This window comes from Primulina tabacum, chromosome 8, assembly GCF_025594145.1.
Source record: "Primulina tabacum isolate GXHZ01 chromosome 8, ASM2559414v2, whole genome shotgun sequence".
In the NCBI taxonomy this organism is placed as follows: Eukaryota; Viridiplantae; Streptophyta; class Magnoliopsida; order Lamiales; family Gesneriaceae; genus Primulina; species Primulina tabacum.
Window position 1 is genome coordinate 15,588,619 of NC_134557.1, and position 6,587 is coordinate 15,595,205.

General features: G+C 39.8%; 1 long non-coding RNA gene across 1 annotated transcript; it reads right to left on the reverse strand.

Annotated features, from left to right (window-relative positions):
• Positions 1-4,656: 4,656 nt before the first annotated feature.
• Positions 4,657-5,582, reverse strand: LOC142554828 (uncharacterized). The gene is made up of 3 exons (XR_012822215.1): positions 5,148-5,582; positions 4,892-5,073; positions 4,657-4,792 (listed from the first exon to the last, which is right to left on the reverse strand). It is a non-coding gene; the product is annotated as an uncharacterized LOC142554828 (long non-coding RNA).
• Positions 5,583-6,587: the final 1,005 nt, after the last annotated feature.

Genomic DNA, 6,587 nt, shown 5'->3' on the forward strand with positions numbered 1-6,587 from the left:
GTTGGTTTCCGCGGCATGGAGAGCAAAAACTCTGCCTTGGGTAGGCAGATTCCTCTGAGGGCACTGCAGCAACATGTGGTCTGGACTGCCACACTTAAAACACTTTCCTGAGCCAGACATACATGCTCCAGGATGGTGGCGTGAGCACCTGGGACAGACTGGGTGCTCATAAGTCCTCGGGGCTGGGCGTCCCCGCTGCTGCTGCTGCTGCTGGCCTCTTTTTCTAGGCGGTCCGTGAAAAGGCCTCTTGTTCTGCTACTGATGATGATGAGGAGGAGGGCGGTGTGGTACCTGGACTGGGCGCTTGCCCTGGCGATCCCTCTCGATATCCCGCAGATCCTGCTCTGCGGCTAGGGCCTTGGAGACAGCAATCTCATAAGTAGCAGGGTCAGACACCCTAACATCCCGGCGCAAGATCGGCCGTAGACCCACCAGGAAATGCATCAACTTGGCTTTGGCATCATTCGCGATCAGGGGCACAAAATGACAGCCCCTCTCGAACTTACGGATGAACTCCGTAACCGTCATGTCTCCCTATCTCAGGCTCATGAACTCAGTGGTCAACCTGGTGCGAACTTCCTCAGCAAAATATTTGGAGTAGAAAACCTCCGTGAAGCGTGTCCATGAAAGTGTAGCCAAGGTCAGGGCTACTGACGCTCCTTCCCACCATAAGCGGGCGTCTCCAGTGAACAGATAGGTGGCACATCGGACTCGGTCTGCGTCTCCCAGCTCCATGAACTCGAAGATAACCTCGAGGGATTTGATCCATCCCTCGGCAATCATGGGGTCAGACGTCCCAGAAAACTCCTTCGAGCGCATCTTCATAAACCTCTCATAAACAGCCTCGGGCCCTGTCGGCTTGGCTGCGGCTGCGGCATTGTTCCCCGCAAACTGTGCGAAGAACTGTGTCATCCCAGCTAGCATCTGGGCACTCATGTCAGGTGGGGGCGGTGGTGGAGGTGGAGGAGGAGGAGGAGGTGTCTGCCTCTCTTGTCTCTGATCGTCATCGTCCTCTCGACGGTGCTCGCCACTACCTCTCGAGCGTCCTACTTGACGTCTAGGGGGCATACTGTTCCAAACATAACCCATACGTAACTAACATGCATAATTCCATAATTTATTTTAAATAAACACTGAAATGCTGAAAATCTGGTCGAATTTATTTCATGGAAGCATGCTGTCAAATAATTCATGCTTTAAATAAAATGCTGAACTGTAAAACTTACAGACCGAAGGCGTGGCTTCGTGAGCTTCTCGTGGTCAGTAGTAGTGTAACCCTATACAGAACCACCGCTCTGATACCAACTGTGAAGGCCCGAAAATTCTTACTTTGAAAATTTGCGGAAAATTAAAAATTTTTCTTTTAAAATAAATGGAGTGCCTCATCCATAAAATCAACTGATGAATCAAGTTCAATGTTTAAAACAATATAGCAGCGGAAGAAAATAAAATTTGCCAAAAATAACAATTCAAAGAATGTCCAACAACTGGTAAAAATGTTTGAGCATAAAATGACATGTGCTGAAACTGAGGTCCTCGGGTGCCACTAGTGCCGACCTAAGCTGACTCACTGGTCCCCGCCCTCGACCCTGGCCTCATCAGTACCTACAACAATCAAGTCTAGTGAGCCTAAAGACTCAGCATGCAAATATCATAGGTAACGAGAAAATGTAATTTGCATGGATAAAATATCATGTCATGAGGCATACTTAAAATAACTTGTACTGAGCAATAATAATACGTGCATAACTGAACAGAAAGTCATAGTAAATAGAATGTTTGCTCCTTGGAGCTCTGTACTGAAATAACTGATAAAAATTTTCTGTTGAGATTATGGTCTACGCCTGTGGCCCCTGCACTGAACTGAACTGATCGGTAACTGGCTACCGGGGAGTATCAAACTGAACTGAGCTGACCGGTCACTGGCGACCGGGTGGTACCAAACTGAACTGATCGGTCACTGGCGATCGTATAAAATAATGCTCCCATAATAGTGAATTGACCACAAGCAATATCGCATAAATCTCAAAAATAAGTATTTTCTATTTTCATGCACGTAATATAATTAAATGGCATAATGAAAATATCCTGTATATTTTACCAACTGGATTGGATCGTTCTCAGGCTCGCTGCAACCTAAATATGCCATGAAAAATATGCAATAGCTTATACTTGACCAAACTATGCAATTAAGTTTGAAAATGCGACAATTACGTCTAACGACTTCGTATTTAATCATGACTCCGAACCAACCCGAACCGACACTGAACCGACGTATAGTCATGATTAAAATACGCTTAAAATTATGAACTAATGCTCTTAAAATGATGAGGGTCGAAATCTAGGTGAAATGGAGGCCAAAACAAGAAACGCTCTTTCGAGAGTCAATTTGGCACATCGCACCGTAAATTCTCGTACGACCTCAAAAATGATCCGAATCACGAACGGTCAAAAACACAACTTTCCTAACTCAATGAGGCACTGTCCAGTCCAAGGCCATAGGCTAAAAGCCAACCAAGAACTCAAACGAGCCTCCGAACCGTCACAGCAAGTTGCTGTCAAATTCCAGCAGCTGTGCAATCGCGTGTCTTGTGTTGTTTTCGAGACTACCGGCCATTGGGGTGTGAACCACCGACCAGAGACTCTTACCAACATCCCAAGTAATGATTTGAACCATGGCTAAGGGCCCTAGGTCAGCCACAATCCTCACCATTCCAGCAACCAACCAAAAGCTCTTACCGAGGGCCCTCATGCGTGCGTGTGTGGTGTTGTGCTTCGCTTGCTGTCTCGACTCGTTCGGTTGGCCATTGATTGACCATGGCACGATCTAGACATCTAGGGGCATGGTATGAACCGTGGATAAGGGCCATAGGCCAACCAAGATTCATACCATTCCACAAAACTCGAACACACACATGCTGTCAAAAACCAAAGGGGCCGAGAGGAGAGGGGCTGTTCTTGTTGTTTTAAGTAAAAACCGATTCACCATGGACCAAGCGGTGACTTAGTCACGTCTTAGACATGCTAGGGAATTGATCTAACCATGGCTATAGGCCCTTAGGCCAGCCAAGATCATATCCTTTCCCTTGACCTCAAAACAGAATTTTCGAAAAACACAAATGGCTATGAATGAGAAGCTGCTGTCAATTTCGGTTTCTTTCATGCATGGGGCTGATTTGAATGGACCATCATGGTCTTGACACACCCTAGTATGTGTCTAGATGTAGCCTAGTGAGCCTGGAGTCGAACCATAACCTGTAGCAACTGAAACAAAAGAAAACCGTGAAGAGCATCATGAAAGTCAAAAAGAATTCTGCACATGCATTTCGAAAATGCTTGATGTAAATTTCGGTTTTCTTGTGTAAAAATCATGTAAAAGTGATGTTTAAAATAATAGTAGGACTTGATTGAGGTTTGAAAGAAATCTAGACATGCCTTGGTTTTCGTTTGAATGAAAAACGAAAGAATACGACGACTCGGCGCGGAGGAGGTGGAGCGTTCTTGCAACCTCGTTCTTCACTCGATTTTTCCTTAATGAGCTATCGATTTTTTCTCACTAAACCCACGAAAATGCTCTGAACTCTCTCAAGATTTCGGTGGTGGGGGGAGGTGAAATGGTTAGGAGTGTGATGGAGATCCAAAAATAAAGGGATACCAAGGTATGACCAAGTCTCCTCTTTTGAAATTTGAATTTGGTTTGCTATCAAATCTTATTGGATGGATCTAGAATGAATGGCCGATTCCTCATGTTAATCTAGACTAGGATAATGCTTAATAATTAATTAATTAAGGTTGATTAATAATTAAAAGGGTTAGCATGCTAAAATAACAAAGAATGAGTCAAAGGGTGAGTTTGCATATCAATGCTTAATCAACTAAGGGTGGTCGAAATTACACAATAAAAATGAAGGGGGAATGTTGTTTAGTTGATAAATTTTAATACCTTAAGAGCCTTACCTATGCCGTAATTAATTTAGTGAACTAACCCCTTAATTATGGAACTTAAATGAATTTATTTTCTACTCACCTCAAGTAGCTTAAATAATTCCTTAAACTTCTTTATTAACTTAAATTAACTTACTTGCTAGCTAAAATAAATCCTGGAAATATTTTCTAAATCTTAAATTTATCTCTAAACTCCAACTCCAGTCCGGCCTCACTGAAATAACTGAAAGAATAAAATTAAACTGCTGGCTAAAATAATTAACTTTCAAAGAAAAACATTTAAATAATCATGCAATAAAGTCAATTAAATTCAAAATATTAGAATTATGCATGGCTCGTACGTAGTCTAATTTACGGGTTCTACAGTTAGTGCATGACTCTAGATCTAAAATGCTCCCAACTGTCAATTAACAATTCATCACCTCCCAATACTTTTCAAACTTTAATTTCGTATTTGTTGCCATTGTATTCACTACATTATCATCCAAAAGAAGCCAATCATCAATTGCCAACTTAATGTCGCAAATAGTTGAGGAAAAAATATTTATAGTGGAATACTTGGTCCCCGAAAGCAACTTTGTGGCATCATAAAAATCTCCAATTTAGAAGAAATCTCTCTCACTTTTGACCAATCATCTTTTGTGAGAACTCTTTTATACAAACTCTCACGGTGTCTCAAACGAGCAAACACATCTTTATATTTAATGCAGTGTTAAGCATCAAATATGTAGAGTTCCAACGTGTTTTGCAATCAAGTTCTAATTTTATAGTGCTTGGAACCTTCAACTATCGAGCTGTTTCAATAAATTTTTCATCTCTTTTCGGTGTTGCTGTCCAAAATCCGACACTATATCGAATTGTTTCAATACTACCACTGATTAATTGTAGTCATTCCTCACAACCAAATTCAAAATATGATCACAAAAACGCATGTGAAATAATTTACCTTCTAAAATAAGTGAACTCGGAGGAAGCTTATCTATAATAAGCTCAATCATAGCATCATTAGTTGTGCAATTATCAATAATTAAAGTAGATAACTTACGATCCAAATTCCAATTCAAGAGGCAATCAACAAGGGAATTTGCAAGGACCTCAGTAGTATGTGGACACATCACATATATAAACCTAGTAAAAAAAGAAATATAATAAATTTTAACAACAATAATATTATTAAGGGTAAATAAAAGTACAAATATTACATCAGAAGACAACTTTGTAATTTCCATGAAGCATCGATGAAGTGTGAATTGATTGCCATGAATCCTCTTTTTTGATTATTTGACGTCCACATATCAGTAGTCAATGCAATCCGACTAACATTTGAATCTAATAATTTCATTGTTTTATTTCTTTCATGCTCAAATATCTTCATGATATCGTTCTTAACCGTGTGAGAAACAACTTTAAATAACGGTTGTAAGGTAAAAGAGTACCTTCTAAAGCCCACATGATCAAACCATAGATAGCAGATACTCATGCAATATAATCATATTCGCAAGCTCTTCCCTCCCATGATCTTGGTTGAAATGGCATGTCCCGAGCATCATTGTCTCGTTATTGGATTTTGTTGGTTGCAATTGAGATTGTTTTATAGTTTTCTGTTTTTTGTGCAAACATGTTTTTATGTGGTCAAGTAAATGGCTGGTACCATTCTTACTTTCACCACCAAAAGACTTCTTACAATCATTGCATATCGCTTTCCATTTTCCTCTGATTAGCTTCCTCTCAAAATGATCCCTTGCAGGAGATCTAAATTTTCTTTTATTTCCACCATCATCTGCTCCCATAATTTCAGCATCTAAATTCTTATTTTGAGGTATTTCATTTTCCTCGATCAAAACTGTAACGCTCCGAAAATTTAAAAGTCCGCGCGAACCACATGCATGCAATTATTAAATTATTTTGTGTTTTAATTAATTATTTTAATTGCATGAATTAATTATGTTGTGCATACTTGCATGTTTAAACTATATTTTTTTACATGATTGCATTAAAATGTATTTTTAAAGGTTATTCGAGTTGCGATCGAGGAACGGAGACCGAGGCTGAAAAATAGAAAATATTTTTATTGGTTAATTGTTTTTAATTATTTAAATTAAGGGTGATGCTTTTTCTTGTTTTTGAAAATAAGGGGTTTTGAGGTGATTTTATACGCCGGGACGTAATTTTTATCGGTGTTGGTTTTTCAACAAAAATACGAACTTTTTGGCAACCCGACTATTAAATTCACGAACTTATTTTCACCAAAACTATTTTAATATTTAATTAAATCCTAATTAAAACTAATGGGCATAAAGTGTTGGCTTGATGGGCCTAAAGCCTTGTTAGTGTTTAATTAGTATATAATATATTTAAAACCCTCCCCAAACCCCACAATTCTTCACGCCTACTTTCTGAAATCTGCTCACCAAAGTCACGAACACACACGCACAAATTAGAAGAAGAAACGGTGGAAGCTTCAAGGAGATTTCAAGCCACGGTTCTTGCTCCGTTCTTCGCAATCGTCAACAATTTTTCGTGCGTTTAAAACGCAAAGGCACGCCATATTCTCCTTTTACTCATCATCACACCATATTATTTATTTTTGTACGAAATTGCATGAAACATGGAGCACCTTTGAAGATTTTCGCACATGCATA